The 24,094-nt window shown below is 48.2% G+C and overlaps 1 protein-coding gene across 2 annotated transcripts in view; it reads right to left on the bottom strand.

Moving 5' to 3' along the window:
• The window catches only part of ZDHHC14 (zinc finger DHHC-type palmitoyltransferase 14), a 238,030-nt gene that overhangs the window by 212,241 nt on the left and 1,695 nt on the right, over positions 1-24,094 (bottom strand). The gene's annotated exons all lie outside the window — the stretch shown is intronic.

Consider the following 24,094-nt stretch of genomic DNA (forward strand, 5'->3'; position numbering starts at 1 on the left):
GTCTGGGAACACCTCAGACAAAAGTCTCTTTGGGGATCCCCCCAATCGAACTGCCGGACTCAAAACCCTAACCATCAAAAGACAGAGGACAGAACAAGTCAATCAACCATCTCAGCTTTATGTTGGCAGTAAAAAACTGGGCAAATGGAGAACTCTAAGGTGGACTATGTCAATCAGTGGATTCTTCAACGACCTCATCGTGCTTGGAGTGGCGAGATTGGCAGCAATTCATAACTGTTGAACTATCAAAACCACTTGAGCAAGACCCTCGGAGCATGCCCCACATCAGGGATCTGGGGCGGGTGGGAGACTGGGTGGGGCTTCTCCCTTAAAATCCCCTTTTACATCAGATATATGAAGGAAACAATATGAAACTCATTGTCTTTTTTTTAAAAGATTTATTTATTTTTATAACAAAGTCAGATATACAGAGAGGAGGAGAGACAGAGAGGAAGATCTTCTGTTTGATGATTCACTCCCCAAGTGAGTGCAACGGCCAGTGCTATGCCGATCCGGAGCCAGGAGCCAGGAGCTTCCTCCAGGTCTCCCACAGGAGTGCAGTGTCCCAAAGCATTGGGCCGTCCTCGACTGCTTTCCCAGGTCAAAAGCAGGGAGCTGGATGGGAAATGGAGCTGCCGGGATTAGAACTGGTGCCCATATGGGATCCCGGGGCGTTCAAGGCGAGGACTTTAGCCACGAGGCCGCTGTGCTGGGCCCGGAACTAATTGTCTTAGCCATCTTCCTGTAGCGCTTGTACCTTTTTACCCTAATTATGTAAAGATTGTCAAAAAAATAAATAAATAATTTTTTTAAAAAGACACCGGTTAAGACACACACCACCCGTATTGCAGTGCCTCGGTTTGACAGTCACATTGCACCTGACCCCTGCTTCCTGCTAATGCAGACCCTGGGAGGCAGCAGCAATGGCTGCCACCCACAGGCGAGAGATCTGGACTGAGTTCTGGCAACTCCTGACTTTGGCCCTGGACCAGGATCCGGTGGATGGGAGCTTGGGAGTTCTCGCTTCATATGTCTTTTCAGCCGCTCAAATGAGTAACTAACTTTAAAAAAAAAAAAAAAGTCTAGCTAAAGGCAGGTACCACTGCATCTTTTTTTTTTCATTATTATTATTATTTTATGATACAGTTCCATAGGTCCTGGGATTTCCCTTAGCCCCGCTCAAATCCAACCCCCACCCTCTGAGATTTCCACTGTATTATTACAATAGTACAGGGTTTTTTTAAAGGTTTATTTATTTTTATTGGAAAGTCAGATATACAGAGAGGAGGAGAGACAGAGAAGCAGATCTTCTGTCCAATGATTCACTCCCCAAATGACTACAATGGCCAGAGCTGAACTCGATCTGAAGCCAGAAGCCAGGAGATTCTTCCCAGTCTCCCACGCAGGCGCAAGGTCCCAAGGCCTTGGGCCGTCCTCAACTATCTTCCCAGGCCACAAGCAGGGAGCTGGATGGGAAGCAGGGCTGTCGGGACTAGAACTGGAACCCATTTGGGATCCCAGCATGTTCAAGGCGAGGACTTTAGCACCTGGCACAATAATACAGTTTTCTATAAACAGTCATAAGTCCATCACTGTGGACATGGACATTGGCAGACAGTCCAGTATCCTACTGGCAAGATATAGTTAACAGTTTCATTGGGAGTCCATCTTTGATCTGCAAGTACAGATGTATACTACATTGTATCCTAGCGTCTGAATATGATAGTCTCCATTACATCCCCTTAAATCAAAAGCCACAAAACATTATCAACAACAGAAAGAAAAACAGAAATTTACCATGCCATGAAGCTAAATAACATGCTACTGAATGACTAATGTGTCACTGAAGAAATAAAAAGCAAGAACCTGCTTGGGGCCCGGCGCGGCAGCCTAGTAGCTAAGTTCTCGCCTTGCACATGCCAGGATCCCATATGGGTGTCAGTTCTAACCTGGCAGCCATGCTTCCCATCCAGCTCCCTGCTTGTGGCCTGGGAAAGCAGTCGAGGATGGCCCAAAGCCTTGGGACCCTGCACCCACGTGGGAGATCTAGAAGAGGCTCCTGGCTCCTGGCTCCTGGCTTTGGATCAGTTCAGCTCCAGCTGTTGCACCCACTTGGGGAGTTCCTTCCTCCCCAGCAACAGGGCAGTACCTATAGCATAGCAGACTCACATTAGAAAAACTTGCATCCTGAGAAGTGAAATGTTGAGTTTCCAAAGCTGGGTGCCCTGCCCAACACAAGTAGTTTTGTTCTGAGTTCACCTGCCATCCCAACAACCTGGAATGAAGTCGGGACACAGACACCATGCTGGTCCAGTTAGACCGCAATGAGATGACAGCGTGTGTCCCCGTTCTGCCCCTGCCCAGGACAAAGGCGCCAAGCTGCTGTGAGTCGGTGGAAAAGCAGCAACAGCAGTGGTCAATGGAGGCACCTCCGTGATTCCCCCTTCCCTTCAGAGCTGAGAGCACAGCACCGTCTTCTCAGATAAAAAGTGACTTGGGCCAGGCGGCATCCATCACTGATTGGGGGGACTTCATTTGATCCTGGGAAGAGCAACAAGACTGGACTGCCCTTCTGGGAGACTTCTGGAAGTTCTTCCGCATCTTGTAAATGCTGGCTTCACCAACAGCACTCAATCAAGATCAGGAAACAGGGACTTCTGTGCTCTGGTGACTGCTATAGGCAGGGGCAGTTCCCACCAGGGACTATGTATGTCTATGCTGCTTCTAGTACCCAGCAGTCATGCAAGCGAGGGTGGGACCCTGTGCTGCTGGCTGTGCTGGGACCCCCAGGGAGGACCAGTAGCCCAAGTCCACTTCTCAATCCTGCCGCTTACCAGCTCTCTGAGCCACGTGCACTGTAAGGGCATTTGTTGAGAGAAATAGTGATTTGTGTCCAAGATTTCTGGCCCGTAATTGGTACCTATTGGCTGGAAACATTTCTGGCATCCAGGACACTCTGCATCCAAGCTGAGAATGGCACTGATGAAACAAAGGCTCACACACACATATATACACACACCAAAAACTAAATACCATGCATGAATCACTGTGATGCTCCAAGATCCTCAACCTTCTCTCCCCTTTCCAATACACCTTTCTCTCTCTCTCCCAGGCCCACCCACCCCAATCTCCACACCACCCCAATCTCACCACCCCTCTCCTGACTTCTCTCTCCGAGAGTCTCAGGCCAGGCAGGAAAGTGACCCTCTGAGCCAAGCTGGGGGGGCTGGTGTCCCTTCTCACCCTGAAAGATCTTGTCCTCAGAGGGTCAAGATTTAAGTGAAACAATTGCCGGGTCAGCAATACCCTGCTTCAAAGGAAAAACAAAGAGACTGGAGGTAGAGGCTGGGAGTGATCCCCAGAACCCTCAGTGGGTACCCCTCCCCAAGTCATCTCCATAAACAGTGAGTTACTATAGAATTAGGACATTTCTGAGCATGAACAGTATCTGATGCTGGAGGTCAGCCGTTACACCTAAACACTAAACACAGCCTCGCTTGTGACAAGCCCCATGCGCCAGGCATAATAAGCAATCCCTCATAGTTGGATCACCTGTTGCTCCCATTCAGTTCCTTATGCTGCTAGACATTGTGGCTATTACCAACCGCACAATACCTGTTCCACATCATCACCAGTACTAACAGAGACCCTTGGAGAGGTTTTTTGACCCTAATTGGTAGTATTCCCGGGCAAAGCACCTTACACACACATGCATTTTGAATCTACCGCCCCAAAGTTCTCCAGCTGAACTTTGTGGTGCCAAGACGGCTTCCCTCTTCTCACATCCCGGGTCTGGATTCAGACCTGGATTTAAAATATTCCAGTGCACCCAGCCCCGTTTGGATCTACCACAGGGGGTGGAAGAGGCCCAAATCCTACCTCGCAGGATCCAAGGGCATCGGAACAACAGCCAGGAGCCCTGAGTGGTCCGCAGAAACAGAAGAACAGCAAACTTCCTTTGGGACCAGGGAGAGGAGCTTCTTCGGTCCTTACTCAGTTCCAGCTTTGGACCCCCACCCTCTCCTGCAAGGTCCATCAGGAAGATTTCTCTGCATACCCCTCCTAGAACTATTCTGCACCTCAACTGTTGACAAAGGCCTTGTTAGATTTATAAGCCAGTTTAGACTATCCTAAAATCTGCCAAGTGCGGCAAAATCATGCTTCAACACTATAAACTGCTAAATACTAAAATCAAAATAGACACGAGACACCTGAATAGTACCCTATAGCCACTTTAAGGTGTATAGCAGCCGGTTCTATGTACAAACAAAAATTGAAGGGTCAATGAAGTAGTCACAAGATGTGGTTAAGAACTTGCACTGCTATAATGTATTGATTACTCAATACCATGCCAATTAATTCCATAATGTTGTAAATTGTTGATGTTGTGCTGGGGCTTCCAATTGAATGGGATGATATTCTGCCAGCTCTACCTTCAGACCAGAGAAGGTCACCCCAAGAAACCGTTGAAATTATCTGGACAATAAGATGCTGGACTCTATGCTTGGTATATGGTTGCAACGAAAGAATCTTGACTTAATTTGAACTGTAATACTGCAACTAGGTAGAGGAATCCACCATGGGGGGAGGGCACGGGAAGGGGATGGGGGAATCCCAGAGCCTATGAAACTGTGTCACATAATGCAACATAATTAATAAAGAAAAATATTCCAGTGTTCCTTAGAACACTTATCTGTAATGGGCAGAAAGCAAACAGAAGTGATTCTACTCTTGTTCTGCACCCTCCAAGGTTGGACCTTGCCCTCTCAGGAGCTGAGCTGACCACTGCACCCAGCTAGCCTGGGCAAACTGCCTCCTCCACCCATTACCTCTGAGTCACTTGTTTAATGCTTTTTTCCTGAACCATCAGTAGTGCCCAAGAAGCTGATGCACCAACTCTGAACCCCCAACAAGAAAATGTATTAGCACACATGAAAGAAAAAGAACGTAAACATGAATGAGCAAAACTGAAAACTTACATAAGTAAAAATTCTCAGAGGCTTTCTTTATGCCACAGCAGTTTCAGACACCACGTGCGATACAGGCACCCTTTCACAGGTGCCAGTTTGAGTCCTGGTTTACCCTACTTCCAATCCAGTTTCCTGCTAAAGCACCTGAGAAACCAAAGGAAGATGCCCCAGATATTTTGCAATCTGCCACTCATAGTGAGAGACCAGGATGGAGTTCCTGGCTCCTGGCTTCAACCAAGCCCAGACTTGGTATTTGTGGACATTCAGAGAGAAAACCAGTCATAGCGGTGTCCTTTCTCCCTTTCTTTCTCTCGCTGGCTCTGCCCTTCAGATTAATTAATTTTAAAACAGAAGATACAGGTATTTTTTTTTCTTAAAAAAAAAAAAGTTTTCTAGCCAAAGGAAAGAATCCAAAAACCAAGCACCGCGTTGCAGGTTCACCCCTCTTGGCGCTGCCACGAGAAAGCCAAGGAAGCTGCTGGAGCCTATTTTTACTCCTTGTAAAATGAGCACTTTCGAGGGAAACGGCGTGCCGTGATTCCAGTGTTCCCCTCGCCAAGCCGAGTGCTGGGTCCTTAACTCTTCCCTGTGGCAGCATCGGGAGGTGTCGGCTGCAGGAGCCCTCACACATGGACTGACAACACCCTCCTCAGAGTGAGTTCTCGCCCTCTCCTGGGACTGGCTTGCCAGTTACAAGGCAAGCGGCCAGTGGCCTCGCCCCTCTTGCACATGACTCTCTGGTCCATCTGCCTTTGACCATGAGCTGAAGCAGCCTGATCCTGGCCAGCAGCCAAGCAGATGTTGGTGTCATGTCTTCCAGAACTGCATGCCAACACACACCTCTGTCCTGTAGTCAATCCCTCCACCTCCAGCATTCTGTACAGCAATGCCACTCGGAGGAAGACCTGGGAAGACACTCGCAGACATGACTGGGCACCAAGGAGTGTTAACCAAGCAGAAGGTTAGTGATGGCCCTAGAGATCAGTTTAGGAGGACATACACCTCGGGCAGAAACACGCATTTTGCCTCTCTGGACAGATCCAGCACTGCTTCCCAGGCACAAGGTGGGATGCTAAATGACCTCATCCCTTCCTGACACACAATACACAAGTCGTAGCCGTGTGAGGATTGAGCCTCTCGCCGTCTCTGGCACTTGCGGCAGGCCACACTGGAAACTTCTCCATCTTGGATGCCAGCCCAGTGTGCCAGCATCTGTCTGGACACACAGGCAGGCTGGCTTACCAGGGCCCAGGCTGGGGCGGCGGGAGAAACGGGGGTTGCCCTCCTGTGTACAGGCATGCCTGGCTCTGAGAGGCCCACTGCCCGCCCACTGCCCGCCCCTGCCTGCCCCGCCCCTGCCCCCAGCCGCCTCTGTGCTCTCGGCCCTGGTGGTTGGGAGTGAGGGTGTTAAGTGTCACATTAGCTAATGAGCATCTCCTTGCTAAACTAAGCTAAGCTAATGAGCTCTGCTTAGCTAATCAGCTCTAGAGAAATGAGCTTTGTAGTGAAAAGGCAGCCGCCAAAGTTAATTTGGAAGTGGATGGCTTGCAACCAGGAAGACGTTCTGGTACAGAAGTAAAGCAATAAATGAAGACAGAGGCCTCAGGGCCAGCCCTGGATTCCCCCCCCCCTTTTTTTTAATATTTAAGAAAGAAAACAATAGTGCGGGGTCTAGGAGTTGTGGGTCCCGGGGTTCAGCCAAGAAAGAAATGGAATTGGCTTCTTCTTTTCCTAGGTGCACAGACTGAACCAGAATTAAACATGGAAGAAAAAAAAGAAAAAAAGAAACGATTACATATACTCCCAGGTGACTGCAAATTTCACAAAATACATGCTTTGGTCCATCCCCTAAAAGGTTATTTACTGTTATTATGGCTCACGACACATCAACATGATATTTGCCAAAAGAGACAAAACAAAGAAATTTTGCTTAAAAGCTCCTTTCCATTCAACAGCTGCATGTTGGCGATTCTTGGCACGTTCCCTCTTACGTGCGGAGAATCCTCAGGGAACGCAGATGCTCTGAAACAAAGCCAAAGCTGTGGACACAGGTGAATCTCAGCACGAGGCCTCTCTGGCCGAGGTGGCGCGTCTCATTCAGAGAACAACACTGAATCCACAGCGGCAGTCTGAGGACGCGCATGTCCTCAAGCATGGATGCAAACGGCCGCCTGCCCAGCACTGCCCCAGCAATGAAACAAGAGTTTGCTAAGACAGGTTTTATTGATAAGACAATGAACATGTTGTGTTCCATTTGTCACATTATATTAAGAATGGACAACAGGGGTCAGAGCAGTGGTTCAACAGGCTAATCCTCCACCTGCAAGTGCCAGTATCCCATATAGACACCGGTTTTAGTCCTTGCTGCTCCATTTCCCATTCAGCTCCCTGCTTGTGGCCTGGGAAAGCAGAGGAGGAAAGCTCAAGTCCTTGGACCCCAGCACCCACGTGGGAGACACAGAAGCTCCTTGCTCCTATCTTTGGATCAGCTCAGCTCTGGCTCTTGTGGCCATCTGGCAGTGAGCCAGTGGATGGAAGGTCTCTTTCTGTCTCCTTTCTTCCTGTGATTTATTTACTTTCATTTGAAAAGCAGAGTTACAGGGAGAAACAGAGGGAGATCTCCCATCCTCTAGTGCAATTCCCAAATGGCCACAAGGGCTGGAGCTGGGCCTGTCCAAAGCCAGGATCCAGATACTTGCTCCTGGGTCCCCAACGCAGGAGCAGGAGCCCAGGCCCACCAGCAGGGAGCTGGATGTGAAGCGGAACACCCAGGGTTTGAACCAGCAACCACATGGACGCCAGTGCCACAGTGCTTCACCTCCTATGCCTCAGAGATCTTACATAATTTTATCCTTCTACGAAAGGTCAGAAGTCCTCCATTTTGACACACCAACGCTTCCATTTACCTTTGGGTTACTGGCCACACCAGTAGGGCTGTCAATGGCTCAGGCAACGACGCTTTGGCACATGGCACAGACATGAAGGAAGTGCCTACTGCTGACAGCACAGGAATGGAGACCTGGACAGGGTTGTGCTCAGTGTTTCAAAATGGATTTGGGTTGGTTTTGGCACTCAAGGAATTACTATTCTATAATATAGTCCTAGACAAATGATGTATCTCTACTGAGCCACATGCTGAGACCAGATGCAGAGAACAAGTTCAGTAAGACAGTGGATGACAGTGGCATGCTGGGCAGCCCTGGCACTCACTGGGAATGCCAGCCAGCCAGTTCCTGTCAGGGGCAGAGGGCAGGTGGGCAGGCTCTTAAACCTAATGTGCTTGAGTAAAACAGGAAACGGGAGCTGTCTGCACCTCACAGGTACACAGCTGCAGGTGGGCAGAGGAGTCCCAAGCTTGGGCAAACTCAGTGCATGCGGCAGCGGTGACTCAAGTGGCCGGGGTGGGCAGCAGTGTTTCTCATGTCGCAGGCTGCAGCAGGTCACAGAATTGAGTTCGTGAGTCCAGAATCGCTGTTTAAGTGAAGTGATCCGGAATAAAACGAAAGTCAGGACAGAAAGGGCTCACTACTTACTCACGGACTGTGTGTGAGTGCTATTTCGAGCAGAAGTGTGTGTGTGTGTGTGTGTGTGTGTGTGTGTACACATCCTGAATCCCAGGGATGCCCTGCTTCCTGTGGGTAACACTCTAACCGTTAGCAGGCTCCTTCTCAGCAGTGTGGGGCACAGGGACTTGGTCCTCACCCCCTGCCACCCTCCACCTTCCACTTAAGAGGATGAGGACAGCATCTCTCACGCAGCAGAAGCCCAGTAACCAGGCCTGGAGGACTTGACCGACCCCTTCTCCTGCCCCACCCCATTGAGAAGAATCCAGTGGCCATGAATGGATCCAGAAGTTTGCAACTATTTATTTCAGCCTATAAACTACATGTGGTGATGGGTACGGGGGTTGCACCCTATAAACTTCTTGGTGTCCATGGCTTTTGAAGGGCTTTAGGGCAGTCCTGAGGGTGACACCACAATGGACCTGAGGAAAACATTGCCAGACCCCCAATGTCATCATCCTTATCCTTCTCAAAGTCCTCACTGTTGCCCAGCTGGGCCAGCTGCACCTGCAGGGTGTTCTGTGTGCAACATCGTCGGGTTCATGGCCATTTTGACAGCCTGGTCTCTGGGTAAGGGGGTGGGTCCATGGAGAGCAAGGACGACCATGCGTGGCCTCCTAAAGCTGTGACACACACGAGAACATGCACCTGGAGTTACTGTCAGGGTCAGCCCAGCCCTCACGGGAGCCCTGCCCCAGACACACAGAGGCCACGACAAGGAGGAACCAATGTCTACGGCTCCTGTGGCTGCTCTGCTTTCTCCATATATGTGACAATGGCATCTGCTCCGTAACCTGGAAAGCTCACGAGAGCAAAGGCACCAAGCAGGAGAAGTGGTCCAAGTAAGGGGCTTAAAATATAGAAGAAATCTTCCAGAACAGATGTAAAATGTGGGTTACAAAAAAAAAGTGTGGAACTCAAAAATTTCTACCCTGAAATAAACTTATAATTCCATTTTTCCACAAACTTAAAAAAAAAGTTTTTGTTTTGTTTTTTAAAAGTAGAATTACGGAGAGGAGATACAGAGAGAGAGAGAGAGATTCTCCACCCACCAGTTCACTCCCAAATAGCCTTAACAGATGGAGGCAGGCCAGTTTAAAGCCAGGAGTCAAGGGCTTCTTGAGGGTCTCACATGTGGGTTCAGAAGTCAGTCCAAGCAGTCGGGACATCCTCCACTGCTTTTCCAGGCACACTGACAGGGATCAGAAGTGAAGCAGTTGGAAATCTAACAAGCACACACATGGGATATTGGTGTTACAGGCAGACGATTAACATGATATGCCACAGTGCTGCCCACACTCCACTCCCAAACCTCTTGAAAGCCCCTCTGCCAACTCGATGTGACCCAGGATGCAAACTCCTTTACTTATCTCATGTCCTGGTACCAATTCAAACACCCAGAAAATACTCACTCTGGCCCTCATCAGAGCCAGCAGCACCCCATTTGGCATGACCCAGGGCTGTCATGTTAGCATGTTCTTTCTGTAATACTTCGTGCTTACCTGTGTGCCTGGCCTGCCATGAATACCCCACATCTAGTTCTTGACCTCTAACTCAAGAACACAGACATGGGAGAAATGTTGTAGGGGAGAAACAGGTGGCCTCAAAGGAGTGACTTTCAGTGACTGTGTCCATACTTCTAAGTGCTGTTCAGGAAACAAGGGCCGGCTGAGCCGCCTGCAGACTGAGGTCTCCAAGGTTTCCTGCAGAAAACTGCACAGGTTCAGAAGGGCTCAGCTCCTCCCCACCCCCAGTGCACTGGACCAGGCACCTCCAGAAAAGCCGCTTTTCTCTGCGAGCTGAATGAGCCATGCTGACTGCGGAGACGAGTGAGCGATTCGTCAAACCTCCTCACGGTGCTGATTGTCCAGACCCACGGAGCTTGACTCTGCAGACCCTCAGTCGTGGTGTGACTGCAGACTCGTGGCCAGGGCTCTCCACCTCCCCGGGCCGGGCAGTGCGATGCTACGTGCAGCCCTGCTTGTGAACAGAGACATCACTCTGCCCAACTGGCTAACCACACAAGCAGAGAATAAGCAGGAATCACCGCTTCTGCCCCAGACGCAGGAGAAACACTTTGATCTGATACAGTCTTCTATGTTCTTACTGAACCTCCTCACGGTCTTGCTGATTCAGAAGGAAAGGTAACGTCAAGCTTTTTCTAGAACATCGGTAATTACACCCATTATTCTGTCTTCGGGGAACAGCGAGGGCAAGTCATGGAACATGACAAACCTCCTGTGGGGGAGACAGGTCTGTCATACCCTGAGCAGGAAGTTGAGTCAGATCAGCCTGGCTTCCCTCTGCTGCCCCCACGGCAAGGCTGTCTTGCCCTGGATTGAGACCCAGAGGGGAGATAACAGCAGCCCTGCCTACCTCACATGGGGCACTCTTCCTCGCCACCTGCTGTCCTAGCCCAACACCAGCACATCCAAGGCCAGTAGCTCATTCCTGGCCCCAACCTGGACACAGTCCCTGCCCTTGAGTCCCAGGGTCTGTGACACTCTGGAACCATACCCTCACCTGTCTCTCTCGGGCTACCCTCACCTTCCTGGTGAACCTCTCAGGCTTGGGGCTGGGACCCTGTTCCCTCAGTGACACTCTTCACCATTTCCAAACACCAGACATCACTCCGCCATCGACGTCTGCCTCCTCTGTCCCAGGCTCTGCCTTCACAGGGCCCCGAGGGCCACTCGGTCCCACCTACTGCCTACCAGACTGGGTGTGCTCCTTCCCCAGCAGCTTGGCTTGCCTCTGTCCCACTGCCCAACCTGTGCCATTCATGAATAGCTCTGCCATCTGCAGTCAACTGCCATCAACTACAGTGGGCCCTGGGTAGTCAGATACATCCCTCCCATGCACACCCCACTCCCCTCCCACTGCCTGAAGCTCCTGGGAAAGCTGGCACCTGCCAGGTCTCTGCTGGGAACCCCACTTGCACCCACCAAGGTCTAGCCCCCTCCCAGGGTAGCCCAGATGCCAGGACCATTTCAGGCAGGGCACAAAGGCCTGGGCCCTGGCACCATAAGATGTGGAAGCCGGTTAGGACTGCATCTATTTGGCTCTGCTAGCTCACACAGTTCATCCTGGAAAATGACCCACAGACCAACCTCTGGGCTAGAGTCGACCTTCTGTGCCCCTTGCCCGGACATTCTCCAAGCACGTTGAACTTCATCAACAACCCCCAAGAAACTGCACAGATAACCAGGGGGCGGTCCACACCATGTGTCTGTCTTAGGGTGTCTGGGTAATGAGCCCTTCTAAGAAGCTCATTACAAAAATCTTCAGAATGTCAAGTCCAGCTTAACATGGAACACTCAGGACCTGGGCTTGGAAGGCAGACACAGCTCCCTACAAATATCCACACCCTGACACCCTTGGAATCCGAGATGTAACCTCTACTGCCAAAGGGCCTCCAGGAGTGTGAAGGTGCTGAGATCCTAGAGACGGCTGCCCTGGGTCATCAGGTGGACAGAGAGAGATGCCCGCATGAGAGGAGGGCCCCGAAAGGTGGGCTGGAACTGGTACTAAAGACAAAGGGCATGGGCTGCACAAGCTCTAGGAGCAGGAGGCAAGGTAACGATTTCCCCTACACAGCCCTGCAGTCCCCGCACCCTGATGTCAGCCCAGGGATGGGCCGGTGAGATAATGAATCCGGGTCCTGACAGGCTAGTAGATTTGGGGCCATTCGTTGTGATAGCAAAGGAACACAAAGACCAGGGAAAGAAAGACAGTAGGGCCTTTGTTTTCTAGGTTTGAGTGGGGAGTTTTGGTGGGATTTTTGTTGCTGTTGTTTGTTTTGAGGAAGAGAAGGTGCCTATATCTACTCCCATATGCTCGCAGCAGCCAGCGAGGGGCCAGGCCGGCGAGGGGCCAGGCTTCCCCCCGGTGGCAGAGGCCCATGCATTAGCGCCATCACCACTGCCTCCAGGGCTAGAGCAGTAGCCGAGAGCCTGGCAGGCACGCCAGTGTGGTGCAGGCATCCCAAGGCGGGTGGCACGAACAAACCATCCGCTACGGAGCATCAGTACTTCACATGGAGCGAAGGAGAAGCTGAACCTCGTGTCCAGGGAGACGGCGTTCTTCTGAGGGATCACTCCTTCCACAGCCAACGGCAGGATGGCTTTGCTGTGAATGAGTTTTTCTCTGCTGCCACTTCAATACGTAAATTTTAATGTTTTCCTAGCACAATAAAAGCACACAGTTTCAAAACGATACTTTCTATCTTTATTTTGAGCCCAAGAAGAAACAGAATTTCTGTATGAAACAATGCTAATCCTGAGGAGACAACAATTTCAAAATGAGTGGGTTTATCTGGCATGCAGTATCCATCTTTCCGGAAAATCTATGCCAAGCATGCTGACAGCAAACAGATAAGAACACAATCACCAACACACAAACATCTTCTGAACCCTTTTCTCTGTGTTGGGACCACCCTAAAGTCAATTTGCATGTGCTGCATTCTTAAAAAGCTGCAGGAAAATTTTTGGTAAATGGAAGACAATTTGACTAAGGAACAATTCCCCCTGGAAAGACACACACATCATATATAGTTGCAAAATTTAACTTGATTTTGGTTTATATGTTCAGAAGTGTTCTTATCTGCCATCTAGAATGCATGTATGAGAAACTCAGGGCATTAAAAGACCCCAAAATAAGACCCTTCAAGATGATGACCGTTCTGGTTCTGTAAATATGCAGTCTCGTAAAACGATCAGGTCACTGGGGGTCCAGTTGCCTGGCTGCTAGCTGGAGGGTGCCCAGGCTGCCAGCCACCTCTGTCACCCAAAACACAGTGACCACAAATGTCCCTCCTAGGGCAGCAACTCTATGCTGAGTCCTCTCCCAAATCACTAAGAGTCCTGGGAGACAGCAAGCTTTCATCCACGGCACCTGGCAAAATGAGAGAACCAGAAAAGCCTTACAGAGCAGGCTTAAGTGGGTTTGTCAGTTTTATGCAGAAGTTAGTCACTGTTCATGTTGCCAAGATGGTACAGAATAGAACCTAGAAGTCCTGAGGCAAGAGCCAGGACAGAATGGAGACAGCATGAGGACAAATACAGGGTTGCCCCCAACAGGCAGCACTGAGGGCCAGGAACAGGCAGCTCCAGGCTCCCATCCCCTCAGGACATGGGAGATGAAGTGTCCCCAGGCAGGAATCAGAGTGTACCCAAGGGTACACACCAGACTGCAATCCAGCAGGACTTGTTTGTAATCACAGTTGTTTCTGAAAGGGAGAGAGACATACAGGGGAGAGACAGTCCATCCACTAAATAATCCACTCCCTAACGCTCCCAACAGCAAGCGTTGGGCCAGGACAAAGACAGGAGCCAGGAGTTCCAATCAGGTCTCCCACATGGGTGGCAGTCACCAAAGTACTTGAGCTGTCATATGCTGCCTCCAAGGCACAACAGTAGGAAGCTGGCTAGAAAGCAGAGTTGGGACCTAATCTTGGGTACTCTGATTTAGGATACAGGCATCCCAAGCAGCAGCTTAGCACACTGCACCACAACGTAATTGTTTTTAAATTCTCCAACCTCTGCTCTCTAATTTTAGTGCTGTTAATCACATAGTAACTGCTGAAAACCCCCAAGCCAATTTCATGCTGCCACTTGTGAACTCCTGGTAGCTAAGCTTCCCATTTACCAAGGCTGTTTAATACATCTCCCCAGGCTCCTTCATTTCTGCTCCGTGCGGCTCTCTCCAGGCTGGTTCATAACAGAGGGCCAGGGGCTGAAATCACGCCAGGTCCTGTGCGCTCCACTGGAAGCTCCACGAGACCTGCATCTCTGAAGGCATCAAGTCCCTCTACAAGGACTCCCAGGGCACACATCCTGACCACAAGCAAGAGAGACAAGCTCCGCCCGCCCAGCAATCATCTCCCCTCCTCCGCCCTGGGGCTGATCCATATCCCAGAGCAGGGGCACATACCAAAGGCCTTGTGAAGATGTTGGAAAGCCAGCACATCCCACACAGAGTTGGGAAGAACGCAGCCCAAGAGGCACCAAGGAAAAGGCACACAAGCAAAGGCGAATGGTGACAACATTTCCGGACTAGCTCAGGGACAGGCAGAGTGTGCCTCCTGGAGCTTCAAAGAGTGGTCACTCACTAAACAGCTGCAGGACATGCAGCTGTCCAGCAGGTGCCTTCTGCATGTCAGAGACCACCCGAGGCTGCACAGGTGACAGGAAATGCAAGGACAGAGGGCAGGTGCATGGGACGGAAAGAGATGCCAAATCACATGTGAAAAGGTCAGGGCAAGCATTTGAAAGCAGTCATTAAGACACAGTACCTGAATTCCAGCCCCGGCTCCACTCCCAGATCCAGCTTCCTGCTAATGCACACCTGGGAGGCAGCAGGAGGCTCAAGTGCTTGCATTCCTGCCACCATGAGGGACACAAGACTATGAACTGCTGGCTTCTTTCTCTTCCTTCCCTTCCTCCATTTCCTTCTCTCTCTCCCTCTTTCAAATAGATACAATAATTGGGAAAAAAAAAAAGAGGTCAGAGCAATCACAATAATAATGCCAACGTGCTTAGCAAAACAGAGAGAGATGCAATCAAGGAAAATGAACAGTTTGTTAAGGGCAAGAAGGAAAGAACAAATGTAACCCAGGAGAATAAAATGGCTTGAGGTAAACAGAAAAGGAACATCCTATAACCTAGGGAAACAGCAAGTTTCCAAAACAGAGGAAGTAGTCACAGTGTCTTATATCACAGAGAGAAAAAGGAAAATGAAAGTTTAGAAAAAAAAAGGAAGTAGCTGGGAAAACATATTTGAAGGGAATCCATCTTATTTTTCCCATCAGTCCAAGAAGAAGCAATCTTTTCTCAGCAAGCAGCCTTAACTCCTCTAACAGACTGTAAATGGCTGTGTTGCCTCCACAGGCACTTCCTGAAAGCCAGGGACAGAGTCCAGAGGTACCCCCCACCTGGGCTGATAAGATCATCTCCAGGCCCACCTGCCTGAGGCCAGCCCCAGAGGGCAGAAGGCCACACCCTGCTCGGTCAGCCACTCCCCAGGGCTTGCTCTGGTCCCTAACTGCACCGCAAGTTCCCATGAACTTTGGAGTCAGCAGTTTTTCACACCCAGTTTCAAGATGTTTGGAAATGACGATATTGCTGTTTCTATATGGTATCTTACAATACACTTCAACTGACCTCAAAGAAAAGGGCCTTGACAATAGAAAGCCGGTCCACTTTAAAAATCTCCAGAAGGGGACAAGGAAGTCTACCTGATGGTATGGAGGGCCAAGGATCCCATTTCAACATCTGGGAGACATGGTGTTAGGGACAAGAGATGCCCACAGGCAGAAAGACAAGGAGCTCCAGCCAGGCTGGCGCCACCAGATGCCCCTTCCCCTACAGAGGGCCTGTCTGAGTCGACCTGAAACCAGAGAACTGCTTCAAAACCCAAAGCACTGCGAGTGAGGATGGAAAATGGAAATCTCGTCTTTTTTAATAACTGGTGTCAAATTAAAATAGCAGAGGAAGATTCATGATACAGTACTTCACTCTTCAGAGACGGATAATGCTGTCAACCTCATTCTTATTGGTAGATTCCTTCAATAATCAATCCATCATTTTCACAAACACTCCATCTTCACATTAAAGCTACTGAATCTCATGCTAATATCTCTATCTCTCTCTCTCTCTCTCTCTCTCTCTCCAGGCCTACCTAAGCCTTAGGATCTGGATGTCACAGTCATTGCCAGGACACACTGAAGAATCAGATCAGATCAAAATCTATGAGAGGCTTCAAATAGTCTACCCATGTAAAACAGACCCATAGAAAATGATACCAAATGTTATGATCAGTAAGGAGTCAAACACTGAAAAGCATCTAAAGAAAGCATATTTTCACAAACCAAATATCATCACAGCAAAAATGAGTGGCATAAATATATAATAACCTTAGTGGATCCGAGGAACACAACATTCAGCTAAAGAAAACCAGTCGATGAAAGTTGTGAGAGCAATCACTCATACTCCAACAATGAGAGCACACCAGACTAACAACAAAAGCACAGTTTTTAAAATCTGCCAGGGAGCTGAGAGAACACAATGAAGCCTCAATGTGTCATGAGAAGGACAGGCCAGCATCCGTTCCCACCCCTGGCAAAGCAGCGGGGGGGGGGGGAGGGGGGGGCAAAGAGATAGGCTCAGTTTCCAGACAACATGCAACACCTCTGCAACACCACAGGCATGAGCATGTGCACAGGCTACAGCCACAGACTGCACCAGCAGCCACCTGCTTCACAACAACCCCCAAGTACACACAACAGCACACCCACAACCAGGGAGCCTCAAGCCTACAGAGCAACCTCAAGGGTGAGGCGCAGTGGAATCAGAGCAAACACGTCAGAAAATCCTGGCAGCAGCCCTAAGCCGGGGGGCAAGGCAGCACTGCGACGGAGGCATCCTGATGGACAGGAAGCCTGGGCATGTCCAAAAGCAGAGATTAACTTCCCAGTGACCCCAAGAGCTGGCAGTCAGACTGCAACACAGAGAGAACTCTTCCGCAGTTCAGTCAGCAAAGAGCTTTCCCAGTATTCAAATTAGGAAAACTCCCAAGTCTGCTCTGCAAATATCTGAAGCCAGTGAGGAAAGGAAGCAGGAATCTAACCAAACTTCCCTAAAGCCTACAATCATTTCAATGACAAATCAGATCCGCTCAACTCACACACTAATAGTCAGGGGCAAAAGAGGTTTAAATGATCACCGCCTCTGTAATTCTTTTACACACAATGTCTGACATGCAACCAAAAATCACAAGGCACAAAAAGGAGGAAGAACATTTAACTATCCCATGTTGAAAAGAAGCAATGGCCAAAGAAAGACACAGATAGGAGACAGATGTTGGAGTTACTGGACAATTCTAAGAACTATACAACAACTACCAAACAACATGCTAGATGATCTAGCAGAAAACATGGACATGAGGAAAAGGAAAACTTCAGCAGCAGAACGAACACTACAAAAAAAGAAAAGAAAAGAAAAGAAAAACCCTATTTTTAAAAATGTAGAAACACTCCACTAAAAAAAAAAACCAGCAAAAATGTTTAACTTAGATCAGCTGAAACACAAACAGAAAAAAAAGTATAAAATGGAATAAATATCTAAGACACTTGAGACTGAACAACATGCTGTTCTGTAACTCCAGGGAAGAGAAGAGAGATCAAAGAAATATTTCAGGAAATAATGGACAGAAACTTTGCAGAAATGATGGATACCAGCCCACAGATGCAAGAAACTCAGCGAATTACAAGCAGAATTCAGAGAAAACCACACATAACCACGTCACAGCTCAACTTTTAAAAACAAACGATGTCAAATCGGCTATAAAAACGTCACCAGTTCCATAGAGAGGGAAAAGGCTGAAAAACAGCAGCTGCTAACTTCTCACCAGAAGCCAGGGTCAAAGGCAAAAGGTCCACGTTCAGAAAAACCAAGTACCATGAGATCTTGCCACGGGCTGACTTGTAGACAGACAATGCTAAAGTGGGAGACACTGCCATACAGTACATCAAACCACGGCTTGGGACGCCCACATTCAAGTCCTACCTCCACTTGTGGTCCAGATTCCTACTACTGCACACCCTGATGCTGACTCCCACAAGACGGTCCTGCCATCTCCCTGGGAAACCTGCACAGCACCAGGCTGTGGGCATCTGGAGAGCAGCAGATCTCTCAATCTCTGCTTTTCAAGTATAAAAAATGCTAAAAGGGAAAGGATATAGATGCAAGGTGAACAGAAACGGTAACTATGCTAAGATAAATTAACAGGTTTATTTTAAATCATTTCTATTTTACATACATATATAAACACTTATATGATTTATATTCTACATATGCACACATCTGGTTTTATAGTCTCTTGCTATAGGTTATATATTTATCTATCTTTTAACTACTACTACTACTAACATTAAAAATATTAGCAGATTTATAATACAGATACAAAATACATGATAATAAGGATATAATGGGTGGGTGGAGTAGTAGAATTATAATGTCTTAAGTTTCTTACATTGCTTGTGAAACACAATTATGTTATTTGGAGGCAGATTATAATAGGTTAAAGATGCATACAGTGATCTCTTAAGCAATTATTAAAAATAGCACAAATACAGCCTACAGTATTTTTAAAGAAGCTAAAATGGAATACTTAAAAGATGCAACTTATGTGAAAGAACACAGATGGGAAAAGAAAAACAAAATACAGACTAGAAAAATAGAAAATCAACACCAAGATGATAAACTGAAACCCAACAATATTAAGACACAGGCAAAATTTGAACTTGGAACTAATGTATCCTTGTTAGATTTGCTGAAATTGACAAAATTATTGTGTTTATCCATTTTCTTAAGAATTACATGCTGAAGTATTTGGATGTCAAAAGGTATAATGGCTGAAACTTATTCTCCAATGGTCCAGAGAGGGTAAAAAAAATAGCAGATTGGGCCCGGCGCATTGGCCTAGCGGCTAAAGTCCTTGCCTTGAACGCCCCGGGATCCCATATGGGCGCCGGTTCTAATCCCAGCAGCTCCACTTCCCATCCAGCTCCCTGCTTGTGGCCTGGGAAAGCAGTCGAGGACGGCCCAAGGCCTTGGGACCCTGCACCCACATGGGAGGCCTGGAAGAGGTAGGTTCCTGGTTCCCAGCTTTGGATCAGCGCAGTACACCGGCCATTGTGGCTCACTTGGGGAGTTAATCATCGGATGGAAGATCTTCCTCTCTGTCTCCTCCTCTCTGTGTATCTGACTTTGTAATAAAAATAAATAAATCTTTTTAAAAAAAATAGCAGATTGAGGGGAACAGAAAGCAACAATGATGAAAACATGTTAACAATTAAAAACTGTCTGATGAGTATAAAAGTTCTTTGGAGGACTAGTTCAGTTCTTCTGGAAATCACTACAAGGCCCAGGCATTTGGCCTAGCAGTTAAGATACCAACTGGGATGCCCAAATCCCATGCCAGAGTTCCTGTGTTCAAGCCCCAGCTCGGCCTGCAATCCCAGTGTCCTGCTAATGTGGACTCTGAGAGACAGCAGGTTAAGAACACAAGTATTCTGGCACCCAGAAGGGGACATGGACTGAGTTCCTAGCTCCTGGTTTCAACCTGGCCCAGCATTAGCCATTGCAATATTTGTCGAGTTCACCAGCTGATAGAAGAGTTCTCTCTCTCTTTCTTCCCTCCTCATCCCATTCTGCTTCTCAAATAAACAAAACTTGTTTTAGAAATAAATTTAAAATAAAAAGTGACACTATCTGCAGAAATAAATGATTTCATTTATTCAGTGCCCTGCTTTAATTACTGTAATATGAGGCCTTGCTGTTAAATACCTATTACATCAGTATTATCATTTGGGCATGGTACCTTATCTCTAAAGAAGAATCAGCTAAGCAGCCTGTCAGTATGGAATTGCCTCCACTCAAAACCCTTGAGAAAACAAGGCATGCGCTGGTGAGCACAGAGCTCCACGGCAAAGCCCTCTGGGAGCACCTGAGTGAGCGGACTCCAGGTGCTGGTCCTGAAGCAATGCTCGGGCTGGGTTCTGTTTCATTCAAAAAGTGTCCTGTGTTACATACATTCCTCTGTGTGACTCTAAAGTCATATATCTAGGGATGGAAATGGAAGAGAAACAAGATCGCCCAGCTTGGAAAGTCATGTAAATTGAGATCAACCTTCGATTTGGTGAAAAACTAAGCAAAAGCATTCAATGTTCCCAACTTTCACCTGAATCGATTGACATTTCAGTAAACCCCAATTCCTGGATGTGTCAGACTCTTCTGACTGCTGCTCTGGCTTCCCTCACAATCTCACCTAAAAACAGTGAACATACTTCCTTGAAAGCTTTCATATACACCCTCGTACGAAGACATAATAACTTTGCCATGAATAAATTATATGCCTCATTGAACTGCAGCACAAAAAAATCTGCCAGGATACGCAGATATGGCCCATTAAATAATTAACCATCACTACCCAATTATAGAACCTACAGGAGTCCTTTCCGCATAATTCGCATCACTCTCCAGTACAGAACATACGTCAACAGTATTAGGTAATTCAAGTGGCCAAAATCAAGGACCTACACAATGGGAAAGCAAGAGAACCTTCCAGCTCATCACAAGTTTTCTAACTAACTGAGAAGACTGTTTCCTGTTTCAAATGCAATTAAAAAATGGACGGCAATTTTGCATTCAGAACAATCCCACCAAATAATGTTTCTGAGGGTAATGTGATCTCTAAGATAATGAGTATAAATTTTTTAATGCATGTAACGTATAATGCACAAAAGCGCCAACCTGAAACACAGGAACAATATTTTCCAAGACATTTCAACATTATCATGACTGCATTCAGGGCCAACACCTGAGAACTTGTGGTGCGCCAGGTTCAATTCCAAGTACCAAGGAAATACAAGAGAACAAGCAGTTTCCTTACCCGTATGGAACTTAAACATATTGATCATGGACACCAATGAATGTCATCATCTCAGGAAATCATTAGTAAGGGTTTGAAGTCACCTAAAATTCATGTGGAACTACAGCCGGCTCTCCATGTCTGTGCCCCCGCTAGCACGTTTGGAGGCAATGTCCTGACAGTCACCCACAATCATCAGCCTTGGTCAACACCACAAAGGTGGGATACCTGGCAAATGTTTTCCGGGATGCTGGAAAACTAGACACAGTTCTGTAGAGGAGAGCTGGGAAAAGATGAGGCTTGTGCATAAGGAGAACCTTCCACTGATAAACAATATCCCATCTTTGCACTATCTTTGAGGCACGGCACTTTGGCCCTCAGGGAACAGCCCCAACTTCCATCTTCAAATAGAACCCCCAGTTCCTTCGACCCCAATCATTCATCGCTTATTTCAGGGCTGACTCAGCCAAATGATGATGAAGAAGAGGAGAAAGACTTAGGGAAGGCAGGGAAAGACAAAAGAAGGAAGAAAAATGCACGGTTAAAAAAAAAAATCGCTCTGCTTCCCATCCAGCTCCCTGCCTGTGGCCTGGGAAGCAGTCGAGGACGGCCCAAAGCCTTGGGACCCTGCGCCCGCGTGGGAGACCTGGCCAAAGTTCCTGGCTCCTGGCTTCAGATCAGCTTAGCTCCAGCTGTTGTGAACACTTGGGAAGTGAACCAGCGGATAGAAGATCTTTCTCTTTGTCTCCCCTTCTCTCTAAATCTGACTATCCAATAAAAATAAATAAATCTTAAAAAAAATATTAAGAGTTTGTCCCTTCAAAATCCACGCCTTTAACCAGTTCTGTGTTCTTAGAGGGAGCAGTACAGTGTGGTGGAAGGAGAAAAGGCTTCCCCAGCTTCCCACTACCAATCTGGGGGATTAGGATACTTCCCCAGACCTTGTCCTGTCCTCTCCAATGTGGGAATATTTGTCTCTAACCTGCCTTTCTCTGGAAGATGGAGGACAATGACACCTGTTGCTGAAGTCCAGTAAGTTCATTTCTCTTAGGCAAACTTACTTGTCACCTGCTCAAGGTCAGGAGTTAGAGGTAGGATTAGAAAGAGGTGTGGAGGGACTGGCACATTGTGGCATAGCATGCCAAACCACCACCTGTAATGTCAGCATCCAACGTGAGGGCTGGTTCAAGTTCAACTGCTCTATTTCCCATCCAGCTCTCTGAAAACGCACCTGGAAGAGCAGCAGCAGATGGCCCAAGTGCTTGGGCTCCCACTCCTCAAGCAAGAAACCTGGATAGAGTTCCTGCCTCCTGACTTTAGCCCTAGCTACCGTGGCCATCTCAGGAGTAAACTCGCAGAGGGAAGATCTGTTTCTCTTCCCATCTCTCCCTGTATCCTTGCCTTTCAAATAAATAAACCTTATTTTTTAAAAGCAAAGAATATACATAAATAAAGTGGCCTGAAGCTAAATTTGGAACTCACATGTTTTTCTTATACACGTGTCTTATCAGTGTTTGTGTAACTGTGCAAACACAGCTTCTAATATCTGATGATGAATTCTACCAACTTTCAAACCTTTCTAGACACAAGACTGAACAAAGCAGGGGGCCACGTAGTATGTGTTCAACAAATCATGAAAGAAGGTCAGAAGAAAGGCAGGTGGGCAGCAGGGGACACAGACAGTTTTCCTGGGCCACCGGAGTGAGTAGCCTGCTCACACAGTACTTCACTTCCTATGTGTGTGAGTAATTGGTTTTTCCAGTCTCTAGCAAATTAATTCAGTTGAAGTTATTTAATTTCCCTCTGTCATTAGCAATGAATAAGGAACTTAAAAGCAACACAGTGACAAGTACTCTTGGCTGAATAATAATCGCTAACAGTTTGAACAGCCCCAGGATGGTGTCAACTGGGGAGTCTTGCTAGGATGTCCTCCTATGTTCCCGATGTCTGAAATTTCCTAGCTGAAGCAAGACCCAAGGAGACCACCGCTCACCCACGCCCACCCATCCATACACTCCCACAGAGCTGAAGCAAAATGACTGCGAGCAGCAGCTAATAGAACCCCAATGCACACGTTGACCCCTGCCGTTAGCTGTCAGCAGAAAAGAGCGCACAAAAAAACCACCGACCTGCCAGCAAAGAGCTCAGGGAACTGGGAGAAGAGACACAAAGCAAGAAACAGAAAGGCTGAACTGACGCTGGTCCGCGCCGAAGCTGGGTGTGGACAAAGGGAGTGAGAGGTGAAGGCAAGGGGGCAGCAGGCAAGGTCCCTTCGCAGCCGGCAGGCTTGGGCAGAGCAGGACCGGGTGTGCATCCTCCTACCTGAGAGCACAGTTGGGGCAGACGCGCTGCAGTCACAAAAGAAGCCACGCTTCCCCACGCTTACACTCACCAGCAACACAGGACTGCCCCTATGGAGCCATTCACAACTCTTCCACTGCTGGGAATGCAACATGCCCTCCAGCATGCAGGCCCCTGGACCAAAGCCACAATCAAGAGGCGACACCCTGTGCTGCTTCTGACGCAGGATGCAAACTTAGCCGAGCCTCTGGCCCTTCCTCCCAGCCTCCAGGGCTCGGTAGGGACACGCAGCTGGCTGGCTCTGGCAGGACCTACAGCACGAGGCAGAGCCCTTGGTCTCACTGCTCTGAGCACCTGCTCACAGCGTGGCCTGACACAGGTCCCCACAACCAGTCCATAAGGTGCAGAAGAGACACCCTTTCCAGGAGACACCAGGGAAATCCACACACCAGAAATGGGGTGAGGGGCCATTTGTGCAGGACGCCCCTCCTTCCCATTCTCATGGGATCTGGTTCAAGTCCTCCATCTCCCTCAACAGTCAGAGCTTTCCACAGCAAAAGTTTTACATTGTCATTTCCAAGAGCAAACACCGGAGCCTGACTAACATCAGGGACAAAGGTAACTAACTAACCCTGCCCAAGGAGAAGCAGGGAAAGGGAAGCGGTGTCGCGGCCTGCATAACCAGGAAAAGGGGAGTTCAGAGAAGAATGCCCCAGAAATATACCCCCACTCTGGTTTTTTTTTTTTTAAGTCTACTAGAACTTTCACCGATTACAGAACCCTGTGAATTCTGAATGCAAGACTCAACAAGAGTGACCGGATGTAGATGTA

The sequence above is a fragment of the Ochotona princeps genome, chromosome 1 (assembly GCF_030435755.1).
Source record: "Ochotona princeps isolate mOchPri1 chromosome 1, mOchPri1.hap1, whole genome shotgun sequence".
NCBI classification, from domain to species: Eukaryota; Metazoa; Chordata; class Mammalia; order Lagomorpha; family Ochotonidae; genus Ochotona; species Ochotona princeps.